We start from the raw sequence: 21204 nt of genomic DNA on the forward strand, positions 1-21204 counted from the left end.
TTTCTGGCCCTGCTGTCTCTTTAACTCTTTCCAGGTAGTCACTGGTATTTACTAAGAAACTTTACAACTGGGGCCAGTGTAGTGCTGGCAAATTGTAGAATTCACGTCCAGTTCCTGTCAGCAGCATTGGTTCTTTGTTGGTCCCTCGGGGGCCTCTCTATCCCTCAGCTGTTCTAGGAACCCTCTGTCTTGCATTCCTAGGGTATGGGTGAACAACATCTAGATGAAAAGGAGCCTCTCACTACTGTCTACAGTGAGGTCCAGAACCAGGCCAGGCCATGAAGATTATTTAATTGGAGAAAGCAGGGGAATCGGCGTTCCTACGACACCTCCATGCTGAGCTTGATCCCTGCAGACACCCGCCTCTTCCAGCTCTGGTCCAGCTCCAGCTGCCCCTGGTCTGTGTTACTCTGACCCACGTGTCCTCAACTCTCTGGGCGCATGTGGGCCTGTCACTTTATCTGACACCTCCCCAAGCTGCCCTACCACACAGGACCCTCACCTCTGCAGGACGAGTGCACTTCATCTGTCGTTGACTTGGCTCCTGACCTCTCTCCTCCTGAAACTTCCCAAAGGGGACTCTCCTGACTGTCCATGTGTTAATCCCCACAGCCTGTGTGTCTTTCTGAAAACAGGAGCCCAGGCATGGGGACTGTGTAGAAGTGTTGACCATGCCACAGAGGAGGGAATGAAGCCCTTGGTTCTGGTTGCTGAGTTGGGGGTGAAGGGAGGCAGTATGGTGTGTGGGAGTCCTCAAAGGGACTGACCTGAGGCTTCCTTTTCACCTTGTGTAGGGTTCCCTTAGGGGGTGTTGGGCAGTGTATGTCCATGTGTGTCTGCATGTGTATGTCTAGTGTACATTATACACTGGCCAGAGCCCTCGTTCTTGGCCACCTGTGCTAACCTGGACTTTGGCCTCAGCGTCAGTCCGCGGGTCCCAAACCCACCTTCCTGTGGAGTGGGAAGAAGAATTCCTACTATTTCAGGCCCTTTCAAGCCTTCTGGTTCTCAGAGAATGACCCCAGAGGCCCAAAGTTGGGAGTTGCATTCTTAGGAAAACAGCTTCAGCTCTTCCCCTGTCTTGGATAGGGATACCTAGTGGTTACAGTGGATGTCCAGTGTCCTCCCACCCACCTTGGTTCGGCTGCTATAGGGTGTGAGGGGTGTAGCTTGTGGGAAGGTCTGAATCAGCCCTGTCCAGACTCTTCTGTTGACCCTCAGCCCCCCACAACCATGCTGGCCTCAGACCCTCGGTCAGCTCCTCTTTGCTCACTTGCCTCCCTCCGTCTAGAATGACAGTTCCCTCTCCCTGTTCCTTGCTCACATCCCTGCCTTTTGAAATACTACTCTTCTGCCTAAAGCCCCCTTCCAAGTCACATGTTGTGTGGAACCTGTCTGGTTCCCAAATGTTTGGAAATGGTCTCTCTCACATCTGACTTTTTCAAATACCTTGGACATAACTAAGGCCACTGCCACAGTCTGCCGTGGATTAGTCATGAGTGTTCCCTGCTGGACTAACCTGGGGCTCCCTCAGGAGGATATTGGGGCTGCAGGAGGCCAGGACCAAGAAGACAAGCACCTCTCTCTGTGAAGGATCTGGGTCACCTTTCCTCCCACAGGGGCTCAGCAGACTGAGACCAAGAGCACAGAGGCTGCTGAAGGTCTTCTGGTTGTCAGTCCACGTGGAAGTAAGGATGGATATGCTGACCCCCCATGATCCAGCTGATGACCTCTCATGACTCTGCCTGGCCCAGAGATCTGAGGTGGGGACTTCCTCACCCACCTCCAGCCTCACATTGCCTGAGGACCTGATGCAGCCTGCACTGTGGTGTGTGGGAGCTTCTCCCTCCGTGGGGGTCCTCACCTCCTCAAAGCCTCTGCCTCCTTCCTTGGATCGCAGCTCTTGGGTCAGAGATAGACTCACTGGTACTATGAACTGTGGTATCTTGTCTACTAGACTAGGTGTCCAGCTGGGTCTCTTTGTTCCCCTCCCATCTGAGCTGAGCTCAGCTCAGCTGCTTTATGCCTGACCTCAGAAAGCAAAGTTCTGAGCTACAGGCTTGAGCATAATGAAGCATTGCTAGGAGCCTGCTGGATGGTGCATGGATAAGGGAGGAGTAGGGGGATCCATAATAAGGCTGTTTCTGACCTCTTTTCCCTCAGGCTGAGCAGAAAGCTGAGAGAGAAAAAGATGGCATCTCCTCACTGGCATCGCAGGCAACCGGTCATGGTTGGGTGTCAATGCCCATGAGCCCAGGAGCGGTGACCACCCATTAACCCTTCCCTTCCCACCTAAAGAAGGGAATTTAAAAAAATGTAAGGGAACTGGGCTTTCAAAGCCTGCAATGAACTAGGTTTTGTCGTTTGTTATTAGTGCCATGAGCTGCTTATGACTCCTAGATACCTGGGGCACGGCAGAGTGAAACCTTGCCCGGTCTTTTTGTGCCATATTCTCATCTTGTGGTGCTGAATCAGGTGATGCTCCACTGCTATTCATAGGATTTTCATGGCTATTTTTTTCAGGAGTGGGTGGCCAGGTCCTTCTTCCTAGTCTGTCTTAGTCTAGAAGACCCGTTGAAACTTGCCCACCATGGGTGATCCTGCTGGTATTTGAAATACCAGTGACATAGTTTTCATCATCACAGCAACATGCAGCCGCCACAGTAGGACAACCGACAGATGGGTGGTGTTGTTCCCTGATCAGAAAACAAACCTGCACCGCAGTGGGGAGAGCGCTGAATCTTAACTACTAGACCACCAGGGCTGGCATTTTTGTCCTAGGCATTTAAAAAATATTATTTCTTCTAATTCTTTCAAGAACTCTCTAGAGTAGGTATTATTATCCCCATTTTGCAGAACAAGTAATCAATGTTCCAAACCAGTAGGTGGCAGAGCAAGGCCTTAAATCCAGCACTGGATGAACAGGCATTCACATCTTACCCTTTACCACATGTGCATCGAAGAACTTGGAATCCTGGAATATTCTGATGGGAGTATCCTCCATTTGTTCCTCTCCCAAGGATCCTGGTCTTCTGACTCAGGTGCCCCAACTCTGGATGATCTCATACTGATGATGGATGGAGCAGTTGATGGTTGAAAGAGAAATTCTCCCTTAAGTGGACAATGGGGCCTTGCACTCTGGTGGAGATAAGATGAAGAGATGTTTCTCCTTCTTGAGTCTTGTGGGAATTCTTTCCTCTCGTGCAAGGTGGTTGTGGATTTCAGCATCCCCACCCTCAAACAAGCTCCCTTTTGCTTTATGATTCATAACTTCATTCAATAAGTTTTACATAAGTTTCTCATTTAGACTTTCAACAATTCTATGAGGCAGAAATCGCCATTCTACAGATGGAAATATAAAATCCAGAGATGTTAAGTACCTCACACAAGTTCTCCAGAGTTTAAGGGATGTAGGCATGATTTGGGTCCTTGGGGATCGTAATTTCACTCATTTTGCCTTCTTCTCCCTCATCCCAGACATCAACACCATATTCCATTGGATTATACTTCATAATGCTTCTTGTATTCCATCCTCCTCTCATTCTTTTATTCCTGTCTTCCACCTGCAGCTGCACCATTTTAGACTTCCACCAGCAATGTATCAGGATTTCTCCACATCCTCTCCAACTCTTATTCTTTTTTGATTCTAGCCATCCTAATGTGGGTGATGTTGTATCTCATTGTGGTTGTGAATTGTATTTCTTTAACTATTAATGATGTCGGACATTTTTTCATGTACGTATTGACCCTTTGTGTACCTTATTTGAAGAAATCTCTTTCTCCCGGATTTTCTCTTGTCATGCGTTGCGCCCACCACTCCATTGAATCTGCTCTTGTCCAGGTCATCAGGAAACTCCAGGCTGTTGAATCCAGTGGTCAATTCTCAGTCCTCATCTCCCATGATCTCTCAGCCACAATGGACCTATACTTTCTTGAAACACTGTCTTCACTTTGCATTCCCCACTCACTATTCTTTTCCTCCTACTCAGTTGTTGCTCCTTAGTTTCCTTTGTCAGTTTCTTTCCCATCTCTCCAACCTCTAAGTTTTGGAATATCCCAGGGTTCATACCCAGAGCACCCAGACCACTTCTCTTCACTATCTACACTCATTCTCTTTTCATGTTATGGCTGTGCACTAATACCCGGAACCTGTGACTATATGTCTTTACGTGGCAAAAGGGACTTACAGGTTCAATCCCTCCCCCGCACTCCACATTATAAATATCCAACTGTTTACTTGCCATCTCCACCTACGTGTATAACAGGCATCTCCAGCTGGATATGTCTAAATTTGAACTCCCCAAACATGCTGCCCACACAGTTTCCCATCCCAAGAAATCACCGCAGTCCTTCCATTTGTTCTGGCCGCAAAAGCTTGGTGTCATCCTTGACTTCATTCTTTCTCTCATACCCCACACTCTGTTAGCAAATACTGATATATTTTCATTCAAAATACTTATTGAAATATTTATTTTCATATATACATATATTCATAGCAAAATACCTCTCACCACCCCCCTGGTCCAAGGACCATCATTTCTCACCTGGATTATTAGAGTAGCTTCAGTCTCCCTACTTTTGTCTCAATGCCTTAACATCTGTTATCAAAATGTCACCCAGAGTGATCTTTTCAAAACCTAAGTTGCATCACATTACTCCTTAGCTCAGAACTCCCCCATGGGTCCACTTTATCTGCAAGGCCCTTACCATCTCATGGTATCTCTCATGCTCCCCTTCTCCCTTAATTCACTCTAAGACACTGGGATTTTTGCCTTTCCTTCAATACACCATGCATGCTCCTGCCTCAGGACCTTTGCTCTGCCTAGAATTCTCTTCCTCCAGGTATCTGCATGTCTCATTTCCTGACCTCCTTTGGGTCTTTCTAGAAATGTTATCTTCTCAGTAATGTCTACCCTGACCTCCCTACTTATAGCTGCAAACTCCTCCAGGTGCCATCCTCCCTTCTCCAGGCTCTATTTTTCTTCATAGTACTTCAAGAGGTTGTGAGTCAGGGTGCATTTAATCTGGGCTGTAGTTAAAGATAAATGGGAACTGAGGCCTCAAAGTGTAAATTGCAAATTGTGTTATACAAGTACCATTATTATTCCCAGGAAATTGCAACACTGATAAGTTAATGAACTTGCTCCAGTTAATACAACTAATAAATGGCAGAGCTGCGATTAAGTTTTGGAGTTGGATTCTAAAGCCCCTGCTCTTGACGACTACATACTGGTTAAATAAAGTATAGTGCATCCACATGATGGAATACTATAGATGTAATAGGAAGGATAAATTACCTCTGTATATATTTAAGTGGAAATTGTCCGTGAAATATTAAATGAGTTATGGGATGGTATGTATGGTATTATCCTGTATTGTAAATACATATAAACATATGTTTATGTCGCCATAAAGGAAGTCTAGAAGCTGATATGTCAAGAAGTTGACAGTGCTTATCCTCTGGAATCTGTCTCTTTTTCTGTATCATCAGATTCTCTATAACACTTATCAGAGAAAAGATTATCTATTAAAATGTTTGAACAGGGCAGTGACATGAGCAGAGATGTTTTTCAGATAGAAAAGCCACATATGTACCAACAGGAAGTTTATCATCTTGGAAATTCGTTAAAGTATTTATGCTCATTTTCACTTTCTATTGTGTTGAATTGATACCTTCAGAATCTTTATTGAAATAATCCCAGGTATCTCTGCATCTGTCTACACACTACGGGCAAAGTGAAAATTTTTGTCTAATTGATTTCATGGACACTTCCCATGACCCAGCTCACAACTCTGGCTGTTCAGCAAATCAAGCACAGAGCTTTTTTCTTTTTTTTTTTTTTGCTTAGGAATAGTCACCCTGAGCTGACATCTGTTGCCAATCTTTCTCTTTTTGCCTGAGGAAGATTCACCATGAGTTAACAGCTGTGCCAATTTTTCTCTATTTTGTACGTGGGTCACCGCCATAGCATGGCCGCTGGTGAGTGGTGTATGTCTGTGCCCAGGAACCGAACCTGGGTGCCAAAGTGGAGTGTGCTGAATTTAACCACTAGGCCGTGGGGCTGACCTCAAAGAGCTTTTGAGAACAGAAGCTTGGAACCTATCCCCAAACTGGGTATCATCTCTATTTTAAAAAACTCAATAGGTAAATTCTGATGCATGAGCGGGGTTGAGAACTGAAACCTTTGGTCTACGTGGAGTCTTAGCGAAATTCAAATGGGAATATAGATACCAAGGAGAGACTGAGTTTGTCTTCCAAGATGGTTCTTGGTGTGTGCTCAGCACACAATGCAGGAAATGTTGGTTGAGTGAAAGAACGAGTGAATGACGAGACCCCACAGGTCGGAGTTACTTTGATGTGTTCACCAAGGTTTAGAGTCTGACACACAGATTCTGAGCCTGAGCCCAGATGCCCCATTTCATCCACTGCCCTGTGCTGATTTGCCTTGGGGATGCAAAATCTTGCTAACAAATGTCAAAAGACACTGAAAGACAAAACCAGAATGCTGATTTATCAATTTACAGTAAGAAGCACACTTGCTAACTGGGCTGGATAGTCCCGTGAGCCTGACCAGTGTGTCGTCTCCCAGAGACAGGCCACACGGGAAATGAGGTGTCACTAGGCTGCTTGGGGAGCCTGAGTCAGGGCAGGTGAGTAGACGGTGCTGGTGTGGATGCCAATGGCTTTCTCGTCTGAGCTCTTCATCCCCATGGTAGAACGTACCTGCCTGGTGCATGGGATTCTCCTGCTGGCCTGACAGAACTTCACTTGTCTCTGTCCTTCACCTCTCTTTATGCTCCATTTCTTAGTAACCTCCTTAGGATTGACATATTTTTCTTTGGTCATGATCATTTGTGAGATTAAGTCTTGCCTTGGTTTGAGCTGGAATCTCTATACCTTTTCTGTGGTCCAGGTATGTGATGTTTTATTTAATCTCCAGAAACCAAAAAAACAAAAAAATACCCACACTTATTTCTCTCATTTCAAGTCATAGTGGAGGGAGTGGAGGAAGAGGACACCCCTCAATACACCACATTCTAGCAGCTGAACCACCAAACTGCTTTTGCAAACAGACCCAAAAAGAAAAGCTGTGAACTGAATAATGAGATTCTGTAGCTCTCAGGGCCAGATTCCTCACCTAATTTATCACTTAGCCTTTCAGTAAGATCCTCTCATATTTAAAACAGCAAAACAACAATAACAACTAGGAAAAACTCTAAGAAAATGTAATACGTAATTAACATCTATTCAATTTAAAAGTCTTCATGAAATGGAGAATTTCTAGAAAAATATGAATGGCTTAAATCGATTTACTTGTGTGCATAAACCTCAAAAAATCAACACAGAAAATATTGTAAAACTTATGTAAATATTTTCTCCTTAAGGGCATAAGAGCCACATGGTATTGCAGGTAGATTCCTTCAAATCTTAAAAATTTTTGTGCTAACAAATACGTTTTAAAACTTGGCAGAATATAGAAAATACCCATTTATGATTTAAAAAACTCGACAAAGCTCAACAAATGAAATAAGGTCCCAATCGAGTTGTCTAGGCTGCTTGGGTACCTCTCACTTCCCTTCTTCTGCTGGAAAGCTTTCTTGTGAGCTGAACTCCCAGACTCCCAAGGAACCAGAGAAGCAAAGACATTTGCCAGTGTTGTCCACCGGCTATGGATCCTGGACTGGCCACGCTCCTTGCAGTGAGCTGGCTCGGTGCAGGCACTCTCCTCCACCTGATGGTTCTGAGGAAACTGGGACTCTGGGGTTTGGAATAATCCTATGTGATTTTGCCATAGAGAGTTTCCTAGAATCTAAGAATGTCCGTGTTGGAAGCAAACTCACCGTGGAGTTCTATTCCGTCCTACACTTTATAACAACCCACCAAGTGACTTTGCCTGTGGTCACATTCCACCAGTGACAGGGACCTCACTGTGTCCCAAAGCTTCTATTCCATTTTTGTATGACTCTGACTACAGAAATCTCTCCTCTAATATTGAGTCAAAACCTCCGTTTCTTTATCTTCAAGTTTCTGTTTTGAGGTCGCTTATTACAAATATGATTCCTTGTCCACTCGATGGTTCTTCTAGTGGGACTTAGAGCAGAGCAGAGAGAAACATCAGTGCCTGGATAGCTGTTCTTTGCTCTTTCTAAAAGCCCCTATTCCACCCAACTCACACAGTTTCCTGGATCACATGCCAACTTTCACTGTCTCTGATTCATCTCACCTGGTATTGTCCCAAGGGCTGGAGATGTTGGATGTCACATTTCCTGGGGATGGTGAGCAACCACCACCGCACCCCCAATATCCTGGGAAAGGAGTCTCAGGAACTGGGCACACTCACCCTGCGGGGCACTTTCTTGACCTGACAGATTTCTCTGATGTCACTGGTGGCAGTTTTGTGGTCCACATGGTTGCTGACCACATAGGTGAGGCTGATGTTGGCTCAGGGGCAGCCTCACAGCCAGGGCCCGGGTACAGGCGGCTGGACCTGGTGTCCTTGGTTTTCCTCTTATATTTTTAAATGAGCCACGCAGCTCTGTGGGCAATCAAGCTCAACCTTAGTGTGGGGGCAGAGAGCTGGGTTTTATGCTGGGGAACCCCTAAACGTCAGAATGCGGAGGGCTTTGCTGAGGCTCCTGTACCCACACAAGCTGCCCGAGTTCTCTCCAGACAGTGCTTTCAGGGTTTTTTGGTTTTGGTTGTGGTTTTTGAAGAGCTCTCCTTTGTTGGTGTCTGAGAAGGAAATGCCTGGCTCCTAGGCGTTCTTTGCCTGGAGCTGGACAGAGGGTTGGGGGTTGACTGTTCCATGCACAGACCTCCCAGTATTCTCCGTATTTCAGTCCCATTCTCACCCCACCCTCCATCCTACCTGGCCCTCTGAGTTCAGAGTCCCTTTGAGTTCCTCTGGGCATACAGCTCTGTCCCCTGCTGTGCCCCTATGTGTGTATCCTAGGTCAGTGGTTCTCAAACTTGGCTGACATTGGGCTTACCCGGGTCATTAGAACAAGACTGTTTCCTGGGCACTAGCCCAGAGATTCTCATGTAATTGGTCTGGGGTCTGGCTCTGCCCCACTAGGTAGCCCTCTTCCTTCTCTCTCTGAAACTCTAGGCATCTCTGGTCTGCTGATTAGTTACCTCCCTGTCTCTCTTTGATGTTGTGATTTATACACTTAATCAAAATAAATTTAGTATAGTTTTAAGGTACTGGGGAAGGAGAGGAGACATATGCATCCACTTGTTTCATGAACACCTTGAACAAGAAGTCCAAAACCTAATTTCAATCACCGTGTCCAACTTGATCTCTCCCCCTCCTTCTTTGCACTCTATAACTTAGCAGATACAAACAAACGAGCAAACTCCAAAACCGTTCCCTTTCACCTGTCTACTCGCTGCTCCTTCCCACATCTGTAACATCACTCGTGCTGATCCCTTGGTAATTTCCAAGCTCAGAGATATACTGTGGCTGGGTTTGGACCAGGGTCAGGGATGTCCAGGCTCTGGGTCAGATTCTGCCATCTCCTGACCTCCCCTCTGCTCTGAGATGGCTGCAACAGTCTCAAGCACCACAGTCTCACACGGGCACATTCAGAGGCAAGAGCCAGTGGCAGCGTGGGGCAGGAGCTTCTCCTCACTCTCCTTCCTCTTGTCGGGATGGAAGTCATTCTCAGAAGCCCCCAGTGAACTTTTCTTACATATCATTGGCCAGAATAGGGTCACATGCTCACCATGAGATCAGGGGAATCCCCCCACCATCTCCCTGAGATAGGATATCTCTTCCTGACAGTTGAACGAATAGGCTCCGTTAGTGAGAAGAGAGGTGACTTGGGAGGATGAACTGAATGGTGTTGCTCACAGTATTTTCCCTCTCCATTCCTTCTATCTCTCCTTGGAGTACACTAGTTATCTATACATTTGATCTCCATTGTCAGTCTACATTGCTCTTCTTTGTTCTACTTGCTTCCCTCTTGTTTTTTATATTATTTTCTCGTCCTGTCTTCCACATCGTTGATATGGTTTCCTGTAGTGTTGATTAGTGTCCACCTCCCTATCTTTAAGGGCATCATTCTCAGCTTTGGAACATTGTAAATGTTTAAAGCAGATGTACAATGCATGCTCAACAGGCCACGTCAGGCCTTTGTGAAAAAACAAGTTCAGGTCAAATTAGTTTTAAACCAAATGTCTTCCTCATATGCTCCAATACATCCTATTGCTTGTCATTTATTCATCACTTTGCATTTTTAAATTCTGCAAAAGAATTACTTTTCCCCTTGATTATTTTCTTAGCCCTTCCCTCTAATCTTATTCTGATATCTTAGTTATCTTTCATCTCTGGTTTCATCAGTCTTTTGCAAACTGTTGTTCCTTTTCTTTATTTTGGAAGACCAATTACCCGTGTAGGTCTCATGTTGGATTTTGTTTTTTTTCTGCTTTTTCGTCTTTGATTGAGGTCTTTCTATTTGTTTTGCTGTTTGCCTCAGCAAACATGGGTGTTTGGATTGCTTTTGACTTTGCTTTCTGTCAAGACACCGAACTCTTAGCACAGAAGTCAGAGAACTAGATACAATGGCTTGTCTTCTTTGTTTGGTCTCATAGTAGCCTGGGAAGTGTAGGAAGAGAGCAAGAACTTTGGGCAACAAGAGTTAGAGAATCCTGTCTGCTCCCTCTGCTCCAGTTCTGTGATAATCACATAGAAACAGTCTCCACTGAGTGGGGTCTTCCTGTTCCACGAGGAATGCCCTGTGGGATTCCATTCCTTTTCCCCTCCTCCCATCAGCCTGGGCCAGCCGTGTGGTGTGACATCCTTGTGGTTCACGGGCTTTCCCCTAACCCCTGCCCCTCCTGCTCTTTTGTCTGCTGCCTTCCCTGTCTGGGTCTGTTGCTACAATGGGGTTTCCCAAATTGCTGTGCTTGGTAATCTCAGGCACCTGCAAGTGTTCCATTGGAATGTTTATATGCAATGCTTTCATTTTGATAATAATCTGAACATTAACGTGTGCATGTTCTGGATCCTGCGGGTGACCACCTTATAACAAAGAGATTTTCAGGGCTCTGCTTGCTTTTGTGTTAAAGCATCTTCACAGGAGGACCAGATGATGACACAGAGCGTGGTCCTGATGGGGACTGCCCAGTGTGTGGTTCACGTAGAGGAGACAGGTGGGAGGATGGACCATTAGGTGGGGCAGGGCAGAAGGACAGTAATAACATGCACTGAGCACTGGCGATGCCAGCGCTGCTCTGAGTGCTATGAGTGTGTTAACTCACTGACTCTTCCAACAACTGTCTGAAGGAAGCCTTTTATTACTCCCCTTTTACAGAAGGGAGACTGAGGCACTGGGAGGTCAAGTCCCTTCTCAAGAGTACGCAGCCAGTAAGTGGACTGAGGGCTTAATGCAGGCAGCTTGGCCCCAGAGCCAAATTTTTTACCCGTTAAGCAATAAGGCTCACATCAATTTGCCCAAAGGTCAATTCATCTAAAACTAGTTTCCTGAAAAACAGTTTACAGAGGAATCCATTTCCTAAATGAGCAAATCACTAGACAATTTGCTGAATCGTTAAATTGATAAAATATTTATTTCTATCAATTATTGATAAAATTTATAACTATTTGAATCGAATGGATCAATAGGGCCCATGAGAACTTCAGGAAGCAAAGTCTCCAGGGTTCTGGGTTCAGATTGCCTTCCTGATCCTCAGTCTCTCCCTTTCTCTACCTGTCAGTCACCTCATGTCTCTGCCCCCCAATTTCCCCCTTTCAGGAATCGCCAAGTCAGGCTATGTTGTAAACTGACTTCTCTTTCTTTCTCCTAGCAAGGAGCTGAATAGAGAAAAATCGAACATTGTTTTATGTGTTTTTAGGAGGAAATAATGAAATCCTTTAGGAAATCCTTTGAGATTTAGGAGGGATAATGAAATAATGAAATCTGTCAATGAAAATGACAGAAATCTTCAAAAGCTGTTAAATCCTTCTATCCAACATGAATTGCTTTAAGCTTTATACATAGTTAAGAGAAAAAACTTTCTGGTAAGTGGATAGGTTTGATCATTTTGATGACTTGACCATTCACTGAATTGGCATCTGGCTAATTGGCTCTCAGCGCTTCTCAAACAGGCATGTCAAGCTCAAAATTTCCTGCTCTGTAGCTGTCAGGGGCATATCTGACTGCAAGCAGAGGCATGGGATTCTATCTTTGTAGTAACAACTTACACAAGTTCATTAGCGGTAACGTGGTAAATACTCACTACGGTAGCAAATATCCAATGAAGAATTTTTTCGATCCGTGATTTCAACAGTAAGTAGACAGATATGTATTGAGTGAAGATTTCAATAATGCTGTAATGTTAATTTTTTTTCAGGTGAATAAAACAATTTTACAGATCTATCAATTGTCACCTGGCAGAGTTTTTGTTAAGAATGAAGTTGACTGGGACTGGCCCTGTGGTGTTGGGGCTGGGTTCGCGCACTCTGCTTCAGGGGCCAGGGGTCTGCAAGTTAGAACCCCGGGCGCCAACTTACACACCGCTCATCAAGACATGCTGTGATCCCACATACAAAATCACATACATCCCACATACAAAACACACATCCCGCATACCAAATACATCCCACATACAAAATACACATACAACTCACATACAAAAACAGAGGAGGATGGACACAGATGTTAGCTCAGGGCTAATCTTCCTCAACAAAAAAGAGGAGGATTGACAATGGATGTTAGCTCAAAGCCACTCTTCCTCACACACACTCACAAAAAAGGATGAAGTTGACTATCTTGAACTGGTAAACAAACACTTTAATCCAGTGTTGTACAATAAATGTAGATGAACTAGCATTCTTTGTATTAAAGTTAAAAAAATAAATTTAACATAGAACCTCATGTGAATCTACAGTTTTTTCCTATAATCCCAACATTAATGATTTAGTTTCAGGAAAACAAAAACGTCCATTACATTAAAGTTGTAGGTTTGAATATTAGTTTGATTAACCATTGCTTTATTGTTTTATTGCTTTGATTTTATTTACCTTATACACATTTTTTGGTTTATAGTATAAAAGTTATCAGCACAACATGTTTATATATAGTTTCATGTTTATACATCTTTAAGTAAATTTATAATAAAAATAATTTAAATCAACACTGGGGAATGGGAATTCTTTTCTTTAAAAGGAATCTTTTTTGGACTATAAAGCAAATTTTTATTGAATTATTACAAGAAGTGAGGATAAAAGGGATCTTTAATAAGTATAAGACAAATACCAAACTGACAAAGTAAAGCATAAAAAAAATACAGAGAATTTCATTTATGAATAATTGTGCAAAAATCCCAAATAAAAATATTATCAAAGAGTAGGACATTAAAAGTATAATACATCACATAGGATTTATTCCAATAATGCAAAAATAGTTTAATATTAGGAAATCTGTTAATGTATTATTAATAGATGAAAAAGAAAAACCATATGATATTTTCACAGAAGAAAAGAGAAACAATAAAATTTAACATTTTATTCTCAGTAAAATTCTTGATAAAATAGAAATAAATACATACTTTCTTAACATGATAAAACATATATGTCTTAACAGAACAACAATATCACACTTAATGGAGAAACACTAGAAGCATCTGTACTAAAGTTAGGAACAATACAAGGATATCCTTTATCATCACTGCTATTTAACATGGTTTTGGAGGTATTAGCCAATGCAATTAGACAAGAGAAGGGAATGAGCCATAAAAATTGGAAAGAAGGAAGCAAATATTCTAATTATTTGTTGATAATATGGTTATTTACCCAGAAATTCAAAGGGATCAAATGAAAAACTATTACGAACAGTAGAGAAATTTAGTAACACGGCTTAATTAATATATGCTATGCATGTATTATTTTAATCAACTAGTTGGAAGATATAATGGGAACAAGACTCTGTTTACAACAGCAACAAAATGATGAAACATTATCATTTCAACAAGACATGTCTTTTGACTTTTATACTGAGTACATATATCACGTAATAAAAATAAAAGGGTCTGTGAATTACTTGAATTTGTGAAACCCTGAGACAGTCCAGTTGCTGTGCTTAGAATTAAGCCTGGTAGGTGATGGAGCTCAAAAAATGTTTCCCTCCGTTTCCACCTTTCCCTTCTAAGGCACAACTGACCCTGAATCTTATATCTGCCAGCCTCTTGCTCTGTCCATAGTCAAAGGCCACCTGTTTCTCTATTCTTAGGTAGTAGGCTGGGCTGTGACATCCTGAAGGTGCTCCACCCAAGGCCCATCCCTCTCAGGGGCACCAGGCCTTTCCCTATCCTGGAAAGCATCTCTGTCCCCTGACCATCCCTACACAAGTCCTGCCTAACCATGGGTGTTCTCTAAGGGGGATAAGTGGGTCACAGGTCAGAAATCTGGCTGACCACTGAAAAGTTCACCTCTCATACTTGGATATTCGAGTAGCAGAGTCACTGCCCACAATCTGTGAAGTGAGAAAACTTTGGTGGGGAGCCCCGGGGAGCAGTTCATGCTGCTCTGCTGTCTCAGTGGGATGGGTCTAGGCCAAGCTCCACCTTAAGGAGGGATATCTGGGGACCCTGGAGTGAAGGGTGGGGTGGGGCATATCTTGCCAAGGCCCCTCACTGCCCCAGTGTCTTCGTGGTGTAGGCGTCCTCCTGGGGCTCAGGGCATTTCTGGATCTTCTCGTAGATAGTGTGGACTGCCAGAGCATGCCCGGGGCTATATGAATGGCAGCTGCCCTTCTCCATGTCTTTCTAGAATTCAAGCAGAGTTTAGGAGTGGTCTTGGTCAATTTCTAAGAATTGGGAACAGGAGTCATTCAAGCTGCATCTCTTCATGTGCTTCTTATCTTCAGGAGACAGGTAGTTCTGGCTCTCGACCCTGACAACTCCCCAAAATACAGATTTGGCAGAGACCTCTCCCTTGAACACGGCAGAATATTTGCACCTGCTCTGTCCTAGAGCCAGGATGCTACCCCTCTCCTCCCACCCGTCTCCAGGACCTCCACTTTCCTCACTGCTTCATCCCTTTCAGGGTCTTTCTTCTTGGTGAGGTTCCCCTGACAGCCTTAGTTAAAATCATGCCCAATCCCTCCGTCCCCCTTCCCTGCTTTATTTTCTCCTTAGCACTTATCATAGTCTAACCCTTCATATTTCACTTATTTTATTTGTCATTCTCCTCTCCCTCAACCTAGAATGCATATTGTATGAGGCCAAGGATTTTTGTTGTTCTCTTGAATTGTGTAGCCCAGATCAGAGCAATTCTGTGAACACAACAGACACTCAGTAAATATTTGTTGGACAAGTTTGTAAATCACCTTGATTGCTCTCATTGCGAAAGCACTTTTAAAAACTGCAAAGCAAGAGATAAATGTAAGGTGTTATCACTGTATATCCTCATTTTATAAAAGAAGAAACTGAGGCCCAGGGAGTAAAGTAACTTTTCTAAGGTCGATCAGGAAGCCAGTATCAGAGCTGGGTTTCACACCCGTTTCTCTGGACTCTGCTCCTTCATGCTACCCGCATCTCTCTTCTGTGCTTGTGCTGGCAGGGAATTCATTTTTCCCATCAGACTGGGAGCACCCCAAGCGCAGGGACTACAGTGGCAGGGGGCTTCAGGGCAGAGATGCGTGTCTGGATCAGATGTGGCCTGATTTGTTTCTCTATCCCAAAGCCACACATTGCTCCCCTCCCGTGCTTCTCTGGTAGGGGGTATTGGGATTTGGGTCTGAAGGAGCTATTTCCTGAGTCCCCCGAGGCCCAGGTCAGATGGGGACATAACTCAGAGGGGCTGAGATGGGAAGTCACAATGTGGCAGGCACTGAGGCAGTTGGGGACAGTGCACAGAGCACTGGACTGGGATTGAGGACACCCCTGTTCTACCTTGTGCTTGCCACGGTTCTCTGCCCCAGCCCCAGTGTTCCTTCTGGGTCCCACTTTCCCCAACATAAACTGCTGGGACCAGAGCAGGGATTTCTAAGATCCTGATGGTCAGTGGCACAGTGATCAGAGTTGCTCCCTCTTTAGAGAAGTCAAAGGATGACTGAGGAGAGGCCTCGGACACTGGCTAGTCCTGGACGTCCAAGCAGCAGCTCTACTTGCTTTCCCTCTGCTCACTCTTTAGCCCCGTAGTTCTCAAAGTGTGGGACCAGGAGTGTCGGCATCTTTTGGGAACTTGTTAGAAAAGAGCAAATGCTTGGTTCTCCCTAGACCCTCTGAATCAGAAATCTGGGAGTGGGCCCAGCAACCTTCGTTTTATTTTACTAAGCCCTCCAGGGATTTCTGATGCGAGCTTGGTTTGAGAACCATTGCTTCTGGGGAAGTCCCTTAAGTGTTCTCTCCTCCTCCAGTTGTCCTGTCTCCAGGTCTTCCCCCTTGGTGGAATCATTCCATCTGTGACCATAGCACCAGTGCCCATCTAAGGGCCAGTGGCCACATGAGATGCTCTCCCAGGGGCATCTCATCAGTGGGGCAACAACGCCTTTATCCAAAGAGGTGGCATTCATTGTAGGATCTCAGGCAGGTAGGAAGGAGAGGGACTGTGGGGAGGAGAAGACTTCCTGACACTCCTCAGATCCTTGGGTCTGCCCCTCCTCCAAGTTGTGCTAGTCTCCCCTACTTTTACTTCCTTTGGGTCCTATACAGATAGCAGGGTCTAGCAGACACCTGCCCATTTACATTCTTGCCTCTCCTGCTCTGCACCCCTCCTCCCTGGATGGCAGTGAGGATCTGACGAGATTGTGGACACACAATCGAGGTGTCCTCCCCATTGTTGGTTTCCTCCCATGGCACCTCAGCTCCCAGCATCCTGTGAGTGCCCGGGCACAGCAACCATATTGTCCAAAGCAAGCACTGGACTCAGACCCTGACAAGGAACAGAGTACCCTGGACTTCCCGGGACTCACGGCCTCTGAGCACACGTTGGTCGACCTGATTTGATTCCCCTAGACCCACCTTAGTGTGTCTCAGGAGGCTGATCAACAAGTAGGGAGAGTCATGGCTGTGGTTCCCAACAGTCTGTAGGTCAGCAGATTCCTCTGTGGGAAGGGCCTGGGGAGCAGCTGCTGATCTCGGCAGCTCAGGCAGGAGAGTGGACCCACCTCAACATAGCAGGCACTCAATGAGAGTGTATGGAATTGAGGTGAGCCCTCATCAGCCCTTGGGTGAGGGCAGCTCTTGCTCCCCAGGCTGTAAGCTCAGGTCCTGGACCCCCGCCCTGTCCCTGCCACCCCTCACCCTTCCTTCCTGGGCATGCACTCAGTTCCCACCCTCAGCATTGCTCTACCCCACCCTTACAGGGGTGATTCACAGGAGATGTCAATGAGCCTCTATCTGCCCATTGTTCTGCTCAGCCCTTCCCCCTCCCTGGGGTCTCCTCCAGCTCCCCGATCCGCATGCTCCCCTCAGGGTCTCCCTAGCACCTGCCTCTCCCAGTCTTCATCTTCTTCCTCATTCAGATCCACACTCCAGCCCCCAGGTCCACCATCAGAACTGTGGGAAGGATGCCTTTCCAAAGCCATTTGCTCTGAAGTGAACCTGGGGTCGAAGGCTGGTGTCAGCTCTGCCTCAGTCAGGCCTAGTGGGCAGGAGGGGAGAGGAGGTGGGACCACCCTGGCTCAGGCCCTGTATCCCAAGTGTACATCCTTGATGCAGCACTGAAAGATCTCCTCCTTTCCAGTCTCCCTGCACACTGGCCACTGTCACTTTAATGTTTCCTCTGCCAGCCTTTCTGTCTTATCTCTACACAGGAAATTCAGAGGCTCCCACTGGCTGGATGTGCCATTGCTCATCCCCTCAGCCCACGTCTATTTTATCTTGTTGGACTCCCAGAAGAGAACTACATTCCAAAAGGGAGTGGGAATGGAAGAATCTGGTGTCACCAACTTCAGGACAAGTTCTGCTCTCTGTTTGGGGTATCATTCTCACACTGCCACAAGAAAACTCCTATTCATCCTTCAAGGCCCAACTCAGGTGTTCCCTTCTTTGGGATGCCTTTCTTAACTCCTGCAGCAGTTCCTCAGTTTCTCTCTTTCTTTTGTGTACTTGAACCTTATCCTTTTTATTTGCCTCAACTTCAGCACTTAATATGTGGCTTTATAGTTAGAAATTTACTCCTCCTTTTCTTTGAACTATTTTCTAATAATTATTGACATAGTATGTGCCATTTACTGTGTTGATAACTTTACATAGATTCCCCTTTTAATTCTCACAACTGCCCTATGAAGTAGATACAACTATTACGCATCTTACAGAAAGGCTCCAACAATCAAATGACCTGTCCAGGGTCACACAGCTGGTATGTGGTGATGCCCTACTGCCCTGTAAGTTCCTTGAGTGCAGGGGCTTATCTTATCTCTCACTGACATCCCCCAGCACATAGTAGGCACTCAGTCCTAGTGTGAGGGTTGAATGCTGAGTGGCTGAGTGAGTGAAATGACAGGGAAGAGACTGTTCAGATGGAGCCCCATGTGAGCAAGCAGAGCTCAGGGGACTTGGGTGGGAGGGGGCAGGTGAACTCATCGTTACACTTCCTTTGTCCAAGTCAGTTGTTCCTGACTTGTAGTCATAGGGAAAGTATGGGGTTTTGTATTTTATGAAACCAGGGCTTGAGACTCCTTTGTAGGGGCTCCCACCTACTAACCTACCCTGGATAGTCCCTTTATATATTGGGGTGACCCCCTAGGCTGATGGGGGAAGTGTGGTAACTGGTTGTAGTGACTGCAGGTGCTCTCACTGCTCAGAGGAGGGTTGAACTGTGGTTTACCTACCCAGAAGTGGTAATCTCAGAAAGGGCATGTCTGGCATGCAGCAAGAAACGGGCATCTATCAGCCTGAATGTGCTAAGCATGTCCAGCCCATCCAGAGAGGGGGCCTGAGTCCAGGGGACACAATATTCTAGGGCTAAGGGATCATCAGTCCTTAATCCTCAAGTCCTTCTGCTCCCTTCCTCGGATTCTGATGACTAATTTAGTCTTTTGGGCTCCTTAATGCTGGGAAAGGAGGTGCCAACATTCCAGTCCCATATTTATGTCCTGGGTGATGCAGCAGTCTCCATATATTGGTCCAATTTCTGGACTTGCAAGTTTAAAGACTATAATGAGGGTGTGGCCGTTCACTGGGGTGGGGACCTTTCGTTTGCACCACATAAACTGCCTTAAAATGTTCCCCAGTCCCACCATATTCCCTGAGTCTACCCAGTCTTGTCCCTCCCCCATTGTCTGCTAGCCCATTTTCATCACCCTTCCCAGCAGATCACACTCACCTGCACATGGACAGATGTTCACCAGGTGTAAGGTTGTGTTCTTCTCGTCCACAGGGTTGCTGACCACACAGGTGAGGTGGCCATTCGACTGGCTCAGGGCCAGGCTCAGGCTTAGATTCCTGGAGTTGGGGGCTGGCCCCAGTCTCTCTCTCTCTCTCTCTCTCTCTCTCTCTCTCTCTCTGCTCCAGCTCCCTGGGGAGGCTCTTGCTCAGCCAGGTCACTGTCAGGTTCTCTGTGGCTCCTGGGGTCCCACACTCCAGGCTGACGTTGCACCAGCCTGATGTGTTGGATGACGAATGAGTCTGAATCTGGGGGTGGGGGATGGGCTCTGGGGTAAGAGGGCCAAAAGAGAAATGGAACTTCAGGATTGGACGCCCCCTCAAATATATCACCCACTCTCACCAATGTGATGCAGCTGTGTGAGGTTTCTAACTACAGGCCTCGGGAAAGAAACTTCTCCACCTGCCCAAGGGGTTCTGACTGCCCCAAGGGGCAGATGGTTGATCCCTTCCATACTCAGTTAAGTCTAGATAATTAAATAAACGTGATATATATGATAACTATATAATTATATGTATAAATTATAATCATATAGATGATAGTAATTATATATTCTTATATATAATAACTACAACATGGGAGGTATTGAGAACACAGTGGAAAAACATGTTAACGTTCTTGTTTTGTTCAGAGAAAGACAAAAATACTGGTTATCTTTAAATGTTGAAGTAAAAATTTAATTTTAGTAACCACTGGGATAAAAATACAAGATGGTATAACTTCCAAACTACTAGAGAAGTGTGGGTCTAAGAAAACTCTAGTAATCAAACAAAAGGCAAGAAAAAAATGGAGAATAAAAAACAGTAAATAAGACGCCAGGAGTAGATCTATATCTGTAAAAAACATGAGATACATTTGGATGCATTATATCCCCCTGTTAAAAAGCCAAGACTCAGACGAGGTAAAGCCAGCTGTATGCATTACCTAATGACTTGGAAAGATTCAAAAGAAAGAGATGGAAAACAACAGATGAGGAAAATGTCAACAAAACAATTGCAGGTGTGGCAATAGTCACTCGAGACCAAAGAAAATTTGAGATAAAAAACATTAAGCAGGCCAAATAGAGACATTTTAGATTAATATGTACCTAACAACATGGTTCGGACATGTAGGAATGTTATAAAGCAAAACAAAACAAAATCAAAACACAAAGACTGTTGGAAATTCAAGGAGAAATTTTCAAATCCACTATTACTATAGTAGACTATTTCCCTGTGGTGGGTAGACCTAACAGATTAGAGGGGAGGATGTAATACAGGTAAAAACAGACAGTAATGACCACGTGGCCCATCTGGTAGGCGGCTCACTCCACACTCAGCCCCACTTCCCTCCCCGTCTTTGCTTCGTCTGCTGTAGAATCTAGAAAGCTAAATTCCCAGTTTCGGTCTATCTTACAGCTGCACTGGTGCTGACCACTGAAGAACGGGGAATCTGCTGGCAGGAGGAAAGTTCTTCACTCCTGAAAAGACAAGGCCTCAAGACGAGAACAACGTTCCCCTTGTCCTTCGCCCTTGTGCTCTCTTTATTGTGGAACGAGGTCTGGAGCAACAGCCACCTCAGGACCACGAGGCAACAAGAACGAGGACAGAAGTCTACGTGCCGAGGACGGCAGAGCAGAAAGAGAGAGCGAGCCCGGGTCCCCGTGACAGTGCTGAGCAGGTGGACCAACACCAGCAGATGCTCTCTTGACTGCTTGTTACGTGAGAAAAATAACCTCCCACTTGCTTAAGGCTTTGAAAATCAAGTTCTATGCTAATTACAGTCAAACACATTCCTAACATATTTTTAGATAACAATAAAAAAGGAGATTTGATCAGCAAAATCAAAGTTGAATTTTTAAAAGAAGGCCAATCAAAAGAAAAAATACTGA

Source organism: Diceros bicornis, chromosome 4 (genome assembly GCF_020826845.1).
Source record: "Diceros bicornis minor isolate mBicDic1 chromosome 4, mDicBic1.mat.cur, whole genome shotgun sequence".
Taxonomy (NCBI): domain Eukaryota; kingdom Metazoa; phylum Chordata; class Mammalia; order Perissodactyla; family Rhinocerotidae; genus Diceros; species Diceros bicornis.